Source organism: Dendrobates tinctorius, unplaced genomic scaffold, assembly GCF_039654945.1.
Source record: "Dendrobates tinctorius isolate UK_male_01 unplaced genomic scaffold, ASM3965494v1 ptg000011l, whole genome shotgun sequence".
NCBI lineage: Eukaryota > Metazoa > Chordata > Amphibia > Anura > Dendrobatidae > Dendrobates > Dendrobates tinctorius.
The window spans coordinates 22,004,393-22,022,552 of NW_027361679.1; the positions used below are offsets into that span (position 1 = coordinate 22,004,393).

General features: G+C 42.4%; 1 protein-coding gene across 7 annotated transcripts in view; it reads right to left on the reverse strand.

Annotated features, from left to right (window-relative positions):
* CCSER1 (coiled-coil serine rich protein 1) overlaps window positions 1-18,160 on the reverse strand; it is a 1,553,450-nt gene that overhangs the window by 882,435 nt on the left and 652,855 nt on the right. The gene's annotated exons all lie outside the window — the stretch shown is intronic.

Sequence of the window (18,160 nt, forward strand, 5' to 3'; positions counted from 1 at the left end):
ATGAGGAAGTCAGCTCCCTGCAGGCTCCCTGAAGGCCCCCGTCGCCATCTTTGATTCGGGGGCCTGTAGGGAAAGAGACCCCCGCAGCAGCACTGCACATTGCGCTGCCGTGGGGGGCTCAGGGAAGCACGGAGGGAGCCCCCTCCCTGCTGATGCTTCTTTTTAACCCCCGGTACACCGCGATCATGTTTGATCGCGGTGTGCAAGGGGTTAATGTGTCGAGGGCGGTCTTTGACCGCCCCTGACACATTGTGCCAGGTGTCAGCTGACACCCGGCCGCGATCAGCGGCGCTCACCACGTGGGCGCCGCTCATCTCGCTAGACGTACTATCCCGTCCATGGGCATAGGGGCCCGGGTCCCATGGACGGGATAGTACATCTGATGTCAGAAAGGGGTTAAAGCTTTCGTGAGGCCAAGAAGAGTTCTGTGCAAGTGCATCATAAATTCCCAATGTGCACCATGACCTATGGGACTGGATAGGTCATGGTGAGTAGAGGAGGGACTAGAGAGGTAAGGTTAGTATAAGAATTTTTTTATAAACTTTTTATGGCCCTTTATGGTTCAGAAAATTAATCCAAATTTAAAAAATCTGCATTTTAGAGATGCAGATTTTTGGAAAATTTGAGCAGAATTAATTTCCAATCAAATTTATTTGCTTATCTCTAGTTCCTACCAAAATCAGTGTGGCCTTCTTATACATATGGAATGTAGTTATATAATTAACCATACAGATATCGGTATAGAAAATCTGATTTATCTCACAGGTATCTTTTCTTCCAAGTACTTCTATATACCATACCTCCTACTGTTATTTGCAGGCAAAAAATAATGTTGACTTTATCTTGTGATTGTGAATTATGTAGCAAGCTATTTATTAGAGAACATTTAATCAGTGACAGACTTCTGGAATCCCATATGTCTCTTTCTCAATTAAAATCTACAAGTCTTTAAAAGGTGAACAAGAACATTATTTAGAGTATTGTCCTCTTATGAGATTAGTGTTCTTTGTCTCCATATGTATATCGTGTCAGGAGATTTAAAGGGAAAAAATCAACTACATGTTTTCTATTTCTCCTGTCGAGTAATATTTCACAATCAATGACAATTTTAAAAATTAAACCACCTTAAGAGCTATATTCCATTAAGGCACAAAGCACCTTGGCTTAAAAGGGTTGCCGAGGCTTGGGGCGAAAGTTTGTTGTGATCACACAACATTAGGAATGCGTGTAATTCCAGCTGCTGTAGGTCCACGAGTCCAAAGACTGAGCAGGATACAAATAAAGGAAAAGAAATTGAAGAATCCATGCTGCTGGTTGATGAATGCATATCAAAATCCACATTGGGATATTAAATGGCTTTTTATTCAGTCTATGCATTTAGAAGTACCATACTCCTACCTCAGGACAAAATAACCATATGACAGCAAACAAGATACATATATACACAAACATATATATATAGACAATTCTCCGCTATCTGTAGACGGAGAGTACTCACTTGGCCGGTCATTGAGACATACTCTGGGACACTCAGGGTTAAAACAAAAGTCCATTCGGTTTATTAACAGATAGCATAAACCGATTCTCAGGTACTTGGCAACATGCAGCACCCCGTGCACCGTTGGGCAACTGTCCAACTCTACAGAACCCACAGTCCTTGCTGAGTCTTGGTGTGCCAAACACGGATTAGTGTCCATTAACTGTCCATGACAACCCCTTTGGTTCCCGGATACCTCTTATCCTCAGAGGCATCCTCTCCGGAGGTATACCACAGGCCTCCTCTCTCTGGCTCAGCCTAGCCAGCTCTACCCGTGCACAAACACACAGATTCCATCTTGGGTCTTCAGACACACCCTCTTGAGTGGGGTATGTAGGTGACCGGACCCACCCATCTCTCCAAGTCACCTGGAAGACTTCCCAATATATAGTAACCTTCAGCAGTAGATCTGCTGAACAAAACAAGCCCAGGCTTCCATCACAGAGCCACCCACCTCTGTGATACATACCGCCCATTAACAACATGGCCACTCACCATACCACTATATATATATTATATATATATATATACACATATATATACCGCATATACTCGTTTATAAGCCGACCCATGTATAAGCTGACCCCCCTAATTTTGCCATAAAAAACTGGGAAAACTGATTGACTCGCGTATAAGCCTAGGGTTAAATGGTGGTCCAAGAAGATGCTCCATAAATACCCCCCATATGCTGCTGCACAAGGGTTAATGCTGCCCCATAAGATGCTCCATAAATACCCCCCATAATATGCTGCTGCACAAGGGGTAATGCTGCCCCATAAATACCCCCATATGCTGCTCCAAAAGGGTTAATGCTGCCCCATAAGATGCTCCATAAATACCCCTTATTTGCTGCTGCTGCTGCTGCAATAAAAAAATGACATACTCACCTCTCCGTCGCTGGGGGCCAGGTGCCGGTGTCCTGAGCCCCTGGCAGTTGCGATATTCACCTGTCCCCATTCCAAGCTGTGCACCACTGTGTCTCCTGGATCTCTGCATTGACAGCAGAGGGCGTGCACTGACTACGTCATCGCGCCCTCTGCCATCACAGCAGGAGGACCTGGAGAAACAGCGGTGCATGGCTTGGAACGGGGACAGGTGAATATCACTCTGCCCCCATCATACTCACCCCTCCTAGCGCAAGGTCTTCTCTGCAGTGACAGCCACTGCTTCTCCCTCTGCCGTCTGCTTCCTGCATTCAGCTGGTCATGTGGTGCCGCTCATTAAACTCATAAATATGCGCATATTCATGAGTTTAATGAGCGGTACCACGTGTCCGCTGAATGCAGGAAGCAGATGGCAGAGGGAGATGCAGGGGCTGGAGAGAAGTGCAAGGAGAGGTGAGTATGGTCTCTGACACCCCCGCTCCCCCTCCCCCACCCACCGTATATGACTCGCGTATAAGCCGAGAGGGGGACTTTCAGCCCCAAAAAATCGGCAGAAAATCTTGACTTATACACTAGTATATACAGTATATATATATTGGTCAGTTTCCTATTCTTTTGCTTGTTTGTCACACTTAAATGTTTCAGATCACCAAACAAATGAAAATATTAGATGATAACACAAGTAAACACAAAATGCAGTTTTTAAATGAAGGTCATAATAATAAGAGAAAAAGAAATCCAAACCTACAGGGCCCTGTGTGAAAAAGTTATTGGCCCCTCCCTCCTTTAAATATAAATGAACTGTGTTTTTTCACATCATTGGGAAGCAGAGTTCAAATTCCCTAGCCACACCCAGGCCTGATTACTGTCACACCTGTTCTCAATCAAGATATCACTTAAATAGGACATCTTGTGTTCTTTGCTTTGAGCAACTTTTTTTAAACTAACCAGTATGTATAGAAGTGTGTGTGGGGCGAGGGGGAGTATAAGACTATAATTATGCTTCACAATGTAAATTACATGTAGTGGCATGGGTTGTTTATAACCTTACGGTACCGTCACATTTAGCGATGCACCAGCGATCCCGATAACGATACGACACGGTCAGGATTGCTGGTGCATCGCTAAATGGTCGCTAGTGAGCTGCCAAACAGGCAGATCTCACCAGTAGTGTTGAGCATTCCGATACCGCAAGTATCGGGTATCGGCCGATACTTGCTGTATCGGAATTCCGATACCGACTTCCGATATTTTTTCAATATCGGAATTCGGCATCGGAATCGGAAGTTCAGTTGATTGACGGCCTGACGTCATCATGATGCGCGGTGTGTGCGCATCATGATGCGCCGTCATTTCGGGCCTTCCGGGGGTCTCTGCCGGCCTGCCGGGGGGCTGTGCCGGCCTGCCGGGGGGCTGTGTGGACTGCCCGGGGTCTCTGCCGGCCTGCCGGGGGGCTGTGCCGGCCTGCCGGGGGGCTGTGTGGACTGCCCGGGGTCTGTACCGGCCTGCCGGGGGGCTGTGCCGGCCTGCCGGGGGGCTGTGTGGACTGCCCGGGGTCTGTACCGGCCTGCCGGGGGGCTGTGCCGGCCTGCCGGTGGTCTGTGCACCCTGTGGGGGTCTGTACCGGCCTGCCGGGGGGCTGTGCCGGCCTGCCGGGGGGCTGTGCTGATGTCCGGGGGTCTGTGCAAGCATCGTCCGATGGGACTACAAGTCCCATCGGGCGATGCCTGCTACCATGACAGTGATTGACACATTAGCCAATGATGGGACAGTAGTAGTCCCATCATCCGGCTAATGTGTTAAATGTTAAAAAAAAAAAAAAAAAAAAATACTACATACATACTACATGCTACATACATACTACATATATACTACATATATACTACATACATGCTACATACATACTACATGCATGCTACATACATACTACATATATACTACATACATACTACATACATACTGCATGCTACATACATACTACATACATACTACATGCATGCTACATATATACTACATGCTACATACATACCACATACATACTACATACATGCTACATACATACTACATGCTACATATATACTACATACATACTACATACATACTACATGCATGCTACATACATACCACATACATACTACATACATGCTACATATATACTACATACTACATACATACCACATACATACTACATACATGCTACATACATACTACATGCTACATATATACTACATACATACTACATACATACTACATGCATGCTACATACATACTACATATATACTACATACATACTACATACATACTACATGCTACATACATACTACATACATGCTACATACATGCTACATACATACTACATGCATGCTACATACATACCACATACATACTACATACATGCTACATATATACTACATGCTACATACATACCACATACATACTACATACATGCTACATACATACTACATGCTACATATATACTACATACATACTACATACATACTACATGCATGCTACATACATACTACATATATACTACATACATACTACATACATACTACATGCTACATACATACTACATACATGCTACATACATGCTACATACATACTACATGCATGCTACATACATACCACATACATACTACATACATGCTACATATATACTACATGCTACATACATACCACATACATACTACATACATGCTACATACATACTACATGCTACATATATACTACATACATACTACATACATACTACATGCATGCTACATACATACTACATATATACTACATGCATGCTACATACATACTGCATGCTACATGCATGCTACATACATACTGCATGCTACATGCATGCTACATACATACTACATACATACTACATGCTACATACATACCACATATATACTACATACATACAATACATTCATACAATACATACATAGACATACAGTACATATAACATAGAGTAACATACTTACCAATACTTGTCACATTGTTCCCCGAAGCCATTGTCTTTCCGGAATAAATATTAACATAACAAACCACAAAAATACTCACCCACGATCCGAAGCAGTCCACGAGTGTGTCCCACGACGATCTTGGGTAGAGAACTGCAGCATCAGATGATGCTGCCGTTCTCTACGGGCTGCAGGAATCCAATGACGGAAGGTAGGTATCCTTCCGCACTGTATTCCTCCGCCACTTAAAAAAAAAAAGTCCCTAGTCTCACTTTATGCCATTGCTGTGTGGGAAATTCCCACACAGCAATGGCATAAAGTGAGACTAGGGACTTTTTTTTTTTTTTAAGTGGCGGAGGAATACAGTGCGGAAGGATACCTACCTTCCGTCATTGGATTCCTGCAGCCCGTAGAGAACGGCAGCAACAGCTGATGCTGCAGTTCTCTACCCAAGATCGTCGTGGGACACACTCGTGGACTGCTTCGGATCGTGGGTGAGTATTTTTGTGGTTTGTTATGTTAATATTTATTCCGTAGACGACAATGGCTTCGGGGAACAATGTGACAAGTATTGGTAAGTATGTTACTCTATGTTATATGTACTGTATGTCTATGTATGTATTGTATGAATGTATTGTATGTATGTAGTATATATGTGGTATGTATGTAGCATGTAGTATGTATGTAGCATGCATGTAGCATGCAGTATGTATGTAGCATGCATGTAGCATGCAGTATGTATGTAGCATGCATGTAGTATATATGTAGTATGTATGTAGCATGCATGTAGTATATATGTAGCATGTATGTGGTATGTATGTAGCATGTAGTATGTATGTAGCATGCATGTAGTATGTATGTAGCATGTATGTAGTATATATGTAGTATGTATGTAGTATGTATGTAGCATGTAGTATGTATGTAGCATGCATGTAGTATATATGTAGTATGTATGTAGCATGTATGTAGTATATATGTAGTATGTATGTAGTATGTATGTAGCATGTAGTATGTATGTAGCATGCATGTAGTATATATGTAGTATGTATGTAGCATGCATGTAGTATATATGTAGTATGTATGTAGTATGTATGTAGCATGTAGTATGTATGTAGCATGCATGTAGTATATATGTAGTATGTATGTAGCATGCATGTAGTATATATGTAGTATGTATGTTGCATGTAGTATGAATGTAGCATGTATGTAGTATGTAGTATGTATGTAGCATGTATGTAGTATGTATGTAGCATGTATGTAGTATATATGTAGTATATATGTAGTATGTATGTAGCATGTAGTATGTATGTAGTATTTTTTTTTTTTTTTTACATTTAACACATTAGCCGGATGATGGGACTACTACTGTCCCATCATTGGCTAATGTGTCAATCACTGTCATGGTAGCAGGCATCGCCCGATGGGACTTGTAGTCCCATCGGACGATGCCTGCACAGACCCCCGGAGCCTGCACAGACCACCGGCAGGCCGGCACAGCCCCCCGGCAGGCCGGCACAGCCCCCCGGAGCCTGCACAGTCCCCCGGCAGGCCGGCACAGCCCCCCGGCAGGCCGGCACAGCCCCCCGGAGCCTGCACAGACCACCGGCAGGCCGGCACAGACCACCGGAGCCTGCACAGACCCCCTGGCAGGCCGGCACAGCCCCCCGAAAGGCCCGTACAGACCCCAGAGAGGCTGTACAAGGGCAGGAAAGGGTTTTTCTTATTCCGATACCGGAAGTCCCATAGACTTGAATGGGACTTCCGGTATCGGAATCGGCGATACCGATACTTTTTTTAAAGATCGGCCGATACCATCCGATACGATACTTTGAAGTATCGGATGGTATCGCTCAACTCTACTCACCAGCGATGCAGCAGCGGTCAGCGGTCGTTATTTACCTGTCAGATGCGGCAATGAAAACGTCGTGCCGCCCGCGTCCACGCGGTGCCAGCAGGAAGCAGCCGACGAGAAACGGCCAAGGACGTTCTCACGCGATCAGCAATATCAGCAGGGGAGCCGGTCGGATATCGCTAGCAATATCGCTGATGCGTCACAAAATCGGTGACGCTTTAGTGATATCGCTAGCGATCTCGCTTACTGGGCCAGACCCTTTACACTATGGCCCTGGATGCAATTATTTACCAGTAGGGGGAGGGTAAATGACTGCTTAGGTTAAGCCCCTCAGGGAGTATATTGGTTGTCTCCCAAGAGGATTGTAAATGAAATGATGCAAGGAATGATCTTCGGTTTGTATTTTAGGGAGGAGGGCTCTTCAATACGTTACTCATCTCATAGTCAATAAATTACAGCTTTGTGCAGAATACTTTCATGAAACGGGTGAATAAAAAGCCAGTGATTGACTTCTATAAATGACAGTTACAGACACATTGTAGAAATGTTGTTTTCTCTGGGAAATATCACTCTTATGTTATAGCTACCCTAGTTACACAGAGAACAAATCAGTTTCCATTTTCTGTTTATTAGCTACAAATACAGGTTCTTGATGAAGAGACCTATGGTAAAGCACATAATCTGTCATCTAAATATAATCAAATCACACTGCAATCAGCGTGAGAGTGAACGTATGTTCAGCAGGCAATCAGGAAAAATCAACACCACTTGTGTGTTTTCATCACCATTTACAGGATTATATATATATATATATATATATATATATATATATATATATATATATAAATATGTTCATTTGCTACGTACTGTAAATTCAATATTAATGCAATAGTAATGCACTTTAAAGTTCACATATTCATATTCTTTGCATTTATCGCATCCCATAGCGAGTATAGCTGTATTCTCTGGTTTGTATGTAAATCAGTCAAAGCAGCTTACACCTGTTCACATTTGCTATGATCTGTTAGGTCACTTCTTGCATTTCATAGTATACTGTTGTAGACGGTGACTGCTTCCTTGCCTCCATTGTTGACTCAGCACTCCTGCCATCATTCTAAGGCTATTTCTAATTAGTGAATCCTACTTGCCTCTAAATTTGTAGGCTTTTAGCCCAAGACAGGCATGTTTGATATTCATTAGGTTCAGGGTACCATCAAAGAAAGGTCACCTTGCAGTGGTTGATGGGAACACATGAATTAGAAGATACCTTCATTTTATATGTGTATTGTATATAGTAATAATGCAGTTTAAGTTTACATTAAGTGTCTGCGTACAACAGACTAACACATGCAGTGTGCTGCTGTCTAGTCATGGGCGAAACCCTGGATGTTCAGGTCCGGCGAGTTTGGCCAAACAGTTAAAAAACAAATTAGGGTCCAGTATAGTGTCCAAACACGAACCCAGACCCCATTTGAATGGGTAGCCCGAACATCCAGTGTTTGCCATGCTCTCATGTGCATGACAGAAAAAGCAATCACTACCTCTGATCAGCGGTAAATCACTTCCACTCTAACGCTGTCAAGTGAGCCTGCTGGTGAAAATTTTACCTCCAGTCACTGGCGTCGGCTGATTGGCCTATTACTCCCATCATCCTACGCCTGCTGCGAAAATAACATCAAGAGCAGACAGCTGATAAGAGTATGCATCATCTGGCGCCTGCGTTCTAAATAAAAAATTTAAAAAAAATATTTGTGGAGTTGATATCACCTTTGTATTGTCCGGTAACATCAAGCCCATGGGTTAGTAATGGAGAGGCGTCTATAAGACACGTCCCCATTACTAATCCTATAGTTGTATTGTAAATAAACACAGCCAAAATAAAGTCCTCTATCTGAACTAAAAAAAGTTACATTTTTATTTAAAAATAACAAACAAAGTTATACTCAACTAAAGCCCAATTACACTGAAGCCATCATCTCCTGTAAAAAAAACATAAAAATCAACAATATCCCTCACTTGTCTGTCATTCTGTCCCTCACCATAATCCATGCCTGGGGATAAACAGTTTTCAATCTGGACGGTGCCGTCATCGATCCCAGCTGGGCCACTGAACTGTGGTGTCCTCGGTAAGATCACCACTGGCACAGTGAGAAAAAGTTTCACAGTGCAGAGCTGAGTTTACCGCAGTTCACTGTGCGAAATTTCTTTTCACAGTAAACTGCGGTGAAGTCATTACAGCACCATAAGACTCTCACCTGTCCGTCGTTCTGACCCATGCTAGCACAGTACAATGGAAAAGTAAGGGATATGGTTCATTTTTATGTTTGTTTTTTACAGGAGACAATAGCTTCAGTGGAATTTGGTGTTAGTTGAGTATAACTGTGCTTGTTATTTTTAAATAAAAAGTTAAAAGTGTTTTTTTCAAATAAAGGAATTTATTCTGTGTATTTAAGTACAATATAACTATAGGATTACTAATGGATAGACTTCTTATAGATACGTCTCCATTACTAAGACGTGGGCTTGATGTCACCGGGCAACACAAAGTTGACATCAACTCCACAAATACGAACCTGACTTGCCACCAACACAGGGCAAGTGGGAAGAGCTGGGCAAAGCACCAGAATTGGCACAGTTAACAGATGCACATTTTGTGGGTGGCTGTGAGCTACTATTTTTAGACTGGGCAGTGGCCAATATCAACGGCCCCTTACCAGCCTGAGAATATCAGCCCCAAGATGTCTACCTTAACTTGACTGATTGTCAAGAAAAGGGGGACCCCACGTCTTTTTAATTATTTATTTATATAATTAAAAAAATGGGTGGATACTCCTCTATTCTTGATAACCAGCCTTGCTAAAGCTGACAGCTGAGGTTTCCAGCCCTCAACTGTCAGTTTTTCCTGGATGGTTGTAAACAATACAGGAGAACCCATGCCATTTTTTAATATCTATTTTGAGTGCAGGCACTGGCTGATAAACATGTTATTAGCGGCAGCAGGTGTAGACACAAGGGAGTTGTAGTTCCATCAGTAGACGTCAGTGACCGGGGGTGAACTTTTTACCTCCGGTCACAGCTGGGAACCATAGAGCTCTGACTGGTGGTTTAAATCTTACAGCCATTCAAAACCGACTGTTTCTTGTGCTGTCATGCAGATGACAGAGCAAAAAATAACCAGTGTTCGAGGTGTCGAAGCTGAACAGTAAAACAGATATCCTGGTGAAGGATCAATAGGTGTTTGAAAAACTATTTAAATAAATAATGTAAAAAACAGCATGGGCTTCCTCACATTTTTGACAAACAGCCAAGCTAAAGCTAACAGCTGGAAGCTGGTATTCTCAGACTGGTAAGGGGCCAAGAATATTGACCCCCAGCATAAAAAAATAGATGGGCCAATTCTGGTACTTTGTCCAGCTCTTCTCACTTGTCCTGTGGTGATGGCAAGTGGGATTCATATTTGTGGGGTTGATGTCACCTTTGTATTGTCCGTTGACATCAAGCCCACGACTTAGTAATGGAGAGGCATCTGTAAGATGCCTCTCCATTACTAATCCTATAGTTATACAGTAAATAAACACACAACCAGAATAAATTACTTAAATTGAAAGAAAGACACATACTCCTTTAATGAATCTACCTTTTGTGTCCCCCCTACGTCCTCATAGAATGTAAGCTTACGAGCAGGGCCCTCATTCCTTTTGGTATCTGTTGATGTATGTGTTTATTGTTATGCTTAATATCTATTGTCTGTACAAGTCCCCTCTAAACTGTAAAATTCTGCGAAATATGTTGGCACTATAGAAATAAAACTATTATTATTATTATTATTATTACTGAATCTAAATTAAACCATACTCACATCATCACATCATCGCCCATTCCACTGAAGCCATAGTCTCCTGTAATAAAACAGAAAGAAACAACCCCATCCCTCACCTGTCCGTCATTCTGTCCAACGCCTTAATACCATGTCTGGAGATAAACAGTTTTCAACCTGGATGGTGCCAAGATGTGACCATCCAGGCTGAGAAGCACTGAAGAATGAGCTGCTGTGAGCACAGCCTCAGTGACATTATCGAGGTTACCTCGGGCACAAAGGCTGGAAACACTGGGACCCTGAACTGCAGTAACCTTGGTGAGCTCAGCACTGCACTGTGAGAATTTTTCTCACTGTGCTAGCACTGATGTCACCGAGGTTACCACAGTTTAGGGGCCCAGCTGTGAATGCAGCCTCAGTGGCTCGTAGAAACCTCAATGATGTCACAGCTAGTCACTGATGCTGCACTCGCAGCAGCTAATTCCTCAGTGGTACTCAGCCTGGACGGTCGCATCTTGGCACCATCCAGGTTGAAAACTGTTTATTTCCAGACATGGACTATGTCATGGGACAGAATGACAGAAAGGTGATTGACATGGTTGTTTTTATTTTTGTTTTATTACAGGAGATGAGGTCTTCGATGGAATGGGAGTTAGGTGAGAGTGTTGGTGTTTGCTATTTTTAAATAAAAAAGGAAAAGTGTGTTTTGCTTTTATTACAATTAAAGGACTTTATTCTTGCTATGAGTTTATTTACAATATAACTAAAGAATTAGTAATAGATAGGCGTCTAATTGATGTGACTTTTCTGGGGCATCTGTGTGCTGCTATTTTTTAGACTGGGGGGCCATTATCCATGGCCCTTTACCAGCCACAAGCTGTCTGCTTTAGCTTTGCTGGCTGTGAAAAATGGGGAGACCCAACACACTTTTTTTAATTATTTATTTAAACAATGAAATATATGGCATGGGGACCACTCTATTCTTGATAACTAGTCTTGCTAATGCTGACAGTTGAGAGAGTGGAAGCCTGCAGCTGGCAGTTTTGCCTCGCAGGTTATCAAAAATACAGGTTAACCCCACATCATTTTTTTATATATTTATTTATAGCAGAAGCGGTGGCTGATGAATACTCCCATCAGTCACTGCCTGCCCTTGCATTTACCAGTTGAATAAAACTCTCAACATTTTCCTCTGCTATCACTGATTGCACCACTAATTCCCAGGCGCTGGTACATGTCACACTGATGACACAGGGATGTCATCCATGTGTCATTAGTGTACACATGTGCTTGATGTCTTGTGGCCCATGCTGATATCAAAAACGCTGATGTCTCAAACAGCCCTTAGTAAACTCGGTCATTTACGGAACTTTGAATGGCTTTTACCAATTTTTAGGAAAAAAGTTTGGGAATCCGAACAAAAATCCGAATGTGAAACATTCATGCCGAACTTGAGATTGGTGAACATTTTCTGAACAAGTTTGCTCATCTCTCCTTCCCCTAAAGACATATAGATCATTACCTATTCTCTCTGAAATTGAAACTGACTTTAGTGCCCACAGCAAATAATGAAAGCTCATCTTTTTATGAGATCCTCTATAGTTAAGAGATCTTAGTGAGCATCTTATTCCTACCGTTTAATCCTACAAAGTCAACACATTAACCTAACTATCCCTGTGTGGCACAGACAAAAGTTTTACCATAACCAGGTTCCCCGTATCATGTTACCACATGCTTTATGCATCTATTAGCCCTCTGTGTCCGTACTGTTACACACTTAACATTATGGCTGGTCCAAACAATCAGGGCAATTGTTACCACCCACCTTTCGTGTCTCCCATTTTTTCCTCATAGATTGTAAGCTAGCGAGCAGGGCCCTCATTCCTCTTGGTATCTGTTATGATCTATGTGATTATTGTTATGCTGTAATGTCTATCGTCTGTACAAGTCCCCTCTGAAATGTAAAGTGCTGCAGAATATGTCGGTGCTATAGAAATAAAATGTATTATTATTATTATTATTAATAAGATGGAGCAAATCGACTCTCCAAGAAATAATAACTCAGTGAGATCAATACAATATCAAAAATCAGTATACAAATTTTATTAATTCACTTGCTAACATAAATTCACATAACACGAACAGAAAGAGGGAAAAAAGATCAAGATACAAACTAACCACATACCATGTGCATTGCCATATGTTACTGCTGTTCACTAACTATAAAATACTACTCATGGTGCGAGAAAGCAAACAGTTCTTACCCATGTGGGAAGAGCAATTGGCATACAGGAATGTGTGTACCAATCGCCCCTGGGCCTCTTATTCCTACCGCTACAGACTATATGTGAAAACAGATACACATGAGAGCATATTAATTCATGTTATTGAAAGTGAAACATGTCTGCGGCACTGTACAATCCCTCAGGTGCCTCCATTTTGTCTCTGTGACAAATGGGCACCATTTTGAGATTAGTCAAGCTGCACCTTGTTGTCTGTTTGATAAGTTGTTCTCTGAGGACATACATGGGATTAGTGTTACACGTCTCAGATAACCTGCAACGTTTTCAATCTTTTCTATCTAAATCTTATGGCACGATATGGAACACGGGTGGAGAGCAGTACATAAATCAGGGACTTGCCCTTTTTCAGTCATCATGTTTAATGGAAGTCAAGGTACCATGGCTATGTTTCCTGATGCATTCATCATGACTACGTACACAGTGGCAGTGCTACATCAGAGTTTCCCTTTGTCACTGCCATTTCTGCTTTATAGTGCGATGCTTATAAAATAAACGCATGACCCTGACAAAAGTCCCCATAGTAAACTGTGCCATAGAGTTTCACTTCGCTTTAATGTCTTTTAACTATGATACCTATTTAATAGCATTTACAATAGTAAAAATGATTTCAAAATTGATAATAATAAAATTCAAGATGTAGCCTTACAGGTAAGTAGATGTTCATACATATTTCCCATAAAATAGGTGTTCTCCTTGGTCAAATTTGCTGTTCACATGTGGTATGTTCTATTGTTAAAAAAATCCATATAAATTAGCTTTCTCCCTGAAAAAAAAAATCTGGCAAGATCTAGCTAGGGTCACCTATTAGAGGTATTCAATATTGAAACCTATTTGGACCATTGCAGCATAATTAAGTACAGTAGCCAAGCCTGAGAAGCATTTACAGACATGCTGTTTCAGGGTGGTTGACCTTCATCAGTATAAAGCAGGATTTGTCATCTCATTCAGACAAACCCTGCTCTACATTGATGAGGATCAGTACTTAGAAATACCAGTCTGTAGATCATCTGGCTTTTATCCCTAGTTGTCATGTTAAACTTATCAAAGAGTTAGACATTGACTTTTAGGGTAGCTACCATTGAAGTGGATTTGCTGTGTTTTGGATCGTTGTTCTGCTGCAAGACCCAAGTGGGCTTTAGCTTTTGGTCATGAATAGAAGGCCAGAAATTCTCCTTTTGGATTTTTTGGTAGACAGCAAAATTCATGGTTCCATTTACCACAGCAAGTCTTCCACGTCCTAAAGCAGCAAAACAGCCCCAGACCATCACACTAACACCACCATATTTTACTGTTGGCATAATGTTCCTTTTCTGAAATGCTGTGTTACTTCTATGCCAGATGTAATGGGGCATAAACCATCAAAAAAGTTTCAACTTTTGTCTCCTCAGTCCAGAGTATTCTCCCAAAAATCATCAGGATCATTAAGATATTTTCTGGCAAAACAGAGACAAGCCTTTATATTCTTATTGCTCAGCAGTAACTTTCGTCTTGGAACTCTGTCATGCAGGCCATTTTGGCCTATCTCTTTCTTATAGTGGAGTCTTGAACACTGACCCTAACTGAGGCATGTGAGGCCTTCCGTTCTTTGAATGTTGTTGTGAAGTCGTTTGTGACCTCTTGGATGAGTCATTGCTGCGCTCTTGGGGTAATTTTGGTCGGCTGACCACTCCTTAGAAGGTTCACCACTGTACCACATTTTCGTCATTTGAGGATAATGGCTCTCACTATGGTTTACAGGAGTCTCAAAGCTTTAAAAACTGCTTTATTACCTTTTTCAGACTGATAAATTTCAATTACATTGTTTCTCATTTGTTTCAGAATTTTTTCGGATCTCAGCATGATGTCTAGCTTTTGACAATCTTTTGGTCTACTTCACTTTGTCAGGCAGGTCCTATTCAGGTGATTTCTTGATGGATAACAGGTGTGGCAGTAATCAGCACTGGGTGTGGCTAGGGAATTTGAACACAGCTTCCCAAAAAATGTGATAAAACCACAATTAATTTATGTTTTGGGGGTGCAATCATTTTTTAACCCAGGGCCCTGTAGGTTTGGATTTCTTTTTCCCTTAATAATAAAAACCTTCATTTAAAAACTCCATTTTGTGTTTACTTGTGTTATCTTTGTCTAATATTCAAACCTAAAGGGCATTGTGTGAAAAAGTGATTGCTCCCTAAACCTAATAACTGGTTGGGCCACCCTTAGCAGCAACAACTGCAATTAAGCATTTGCGATAACTGGTAATGAGTCTTGTATAACAGTTTGGAGGAATTTTGGCCCAGTAATCTTTGCGGAATTGTTGTAATTCAGCCACGTTGGAGAGTTTCCGAGCATGAACTGCTTTTTTAAGGTCATGTGGATGATAAGACTGGGAAAAACAGAAGAGCGCAATAGGGTCTTATCCGATGATAACAGAATAAAGGAATAAGGAATCCACTCACCTGGTAAGGTTGCACTGAGGCAACATTTGAGAGACATGTAATATCAGCTGCTGCAAGACACTGGTCGCGAAAAAGCCAAGAGCGATATGGAACGAGATGGAGGTGTCATTCAGTGCTGCTGATGAAGTCTCAATGCAGATTAAAACCGAAGAACGTTTAATGTACAGGTTTAAAGTAAAACTGTACATTAAACTTTCTCAAGACTTAATCTGCATTGAGCCTTCATAAGCAACGCATTGAGGTGTTTTTAAGGTCATTCCACAGCATCGCAATAGGATTAAGGTCAGGACTTTGACTAGGCCATAGCTTAAGAAAAACAGAATTAAGACTTTGAGCAAATTGGATTGCATTCACAAATACAAGTCTATGGGTGCGTGACAAACATCGGACTGCACCCCATCTCCTCCACAGCTGTGCTGTGATTATTTCATGCAAAAGAAAGGTAGTATAGTGCATTGACACTTGGCAGAGTTTGAACTGAATGCTCTCGCACCGCTTACTATACTCTAATGTGACCCCTGCCAAAGACTAGTAAATATGCTGCTGTGTAGTCCTACCATGCCCCCACCAGATTAATGTCCATACAGAGTGTGAACAGAAAACTGCTCACCAGTACTGTGGGTAGGTTTATACAGAGCTCAGCATTCAGAAGATGGGTAGATCAGCAGCAGATAGAACAAAAACACATAGCCCTGAAATCAAGGTCTCTGCCCTTACATCATGCTGCTCTCAGATTGGATAGAAAAAACATATTGACAGATTCCCTTTAAATGGAATAGCAGGTTTTTGTTATGTAATCTGAAGATAGCAGGGGATAAAGGCTGAAACACACAATTCAGGGATGTGATAGTTGTGTTAGTGTGTACTGTTGTTTACTAACTGTGAAGGATTCATCACTAAGTGTCACGGGGCAGTAGCAGGAAGACAGGGGGCAAGGAACCAGGGCCCCTGAACTGCCCCTTAGGCTAAGGGGGTGCCCTGACATTCCTTAACTTGGGGGTACACTTGATGGTAGTGAGGACCAAGTCCCCGACCTGTCCCTCTCTCCTGTTTAGCCCTGAGTTAAACCCCCAACCCCCTCCCCAGGAGGTGAGACAGGGAAAACAGTGAACTGCACCACAAACCAAAGGAAAGATAAAACATACACCACGGGGTTATATCAACTGAAAAACAAAACTTAGCTTTATCTGCTGCTAAGCACTGAACAGCAGAGTTAGGCACCAGAACAAGGAAATAGCTGGAGTTCCACTGCAACACAACCTGCTCCTGACTCCAGCTTGGTTGGTCTCCAAAGAGGACTAATATCACCAACCGTTAGCTGGTGCACCTGGTGAGCTTATATAGGAAGGTGGGAGTGGTTTCCACCTGCCTCAACAGATAGACCAGCCATGCAATTACACAAGTGGCCAACGGGGGCAAAAACCCTCCAGCAGACTAACTAAATTTGCAGTAACACCAGCGGCCACTGGGGGCAAAATCTGAAATTAACCCTTGATGGCCTGAACAGAAAAAAGGTTATATATGAGGATCCAGATCTGACATTGATCCAAAAATGGATCGTGACACTAAGGGTCCCGTTTCACATAGCGACACTCCAGCGATCCCGACAACGATACGACCTGGTAAGGCTTGCTGGTACGTCGCTACATGGTCGCTATTAAGCTGCCAAACAGGCAGATCTATTCAATGATGTAGCAATGATACGGCGATCCGTATAATGACCTCGGCGGTCATTGGGACCTTGTCACGCAGCAGCTATTCTGACGACTCACGCCTGCGCCCCTGAGTTCTGCGTCATCAACAAGGTCGCTCGTCGGCGTCAAACACAGCGATGCATGCTGGCCAGTGGGACGCCAATGATCAAAAAATGGCCTAGGACATTCGGGCACGATCAGCGTTATCCAGCGGGGAGGGGGGCGGTCGCTGCTATGTATTACACGTAGCGAGATCACTGGCAAGGTCGCTGTTGCGTCACAAAACCTGTGACGTTTCAGCGATCTCGCAAAGGATCTTGTTATGTGAGATGGGGCCTTAAGAGATTAACAATGCAGACTAGTCCAGCAATGCCCACTCCTGTGATAAGCAGCTACCTGTCTATTTACTTTGTACACTGAGAGCCTGGTGTGGGCGTGATTAACTTTCTCAGCACTGCTCCATTCTAAATCTAAAAACTCTGATTGTGTCAGAACGGCTGCACTGGGATACCTTGTTGGATGCAGCTTGCATTTGCCCACATCATGCTGCTCTCAGATGAGGTTGCAAAAGTCTGATGACAGATTCCCTTTAAGAAAGAATTAAATTGGTTAATAGCAGTGTCTCACTATTTTTTCTCCATAAATATTTCATTTTAGATTTAGCTCTAAAGTGCGCTA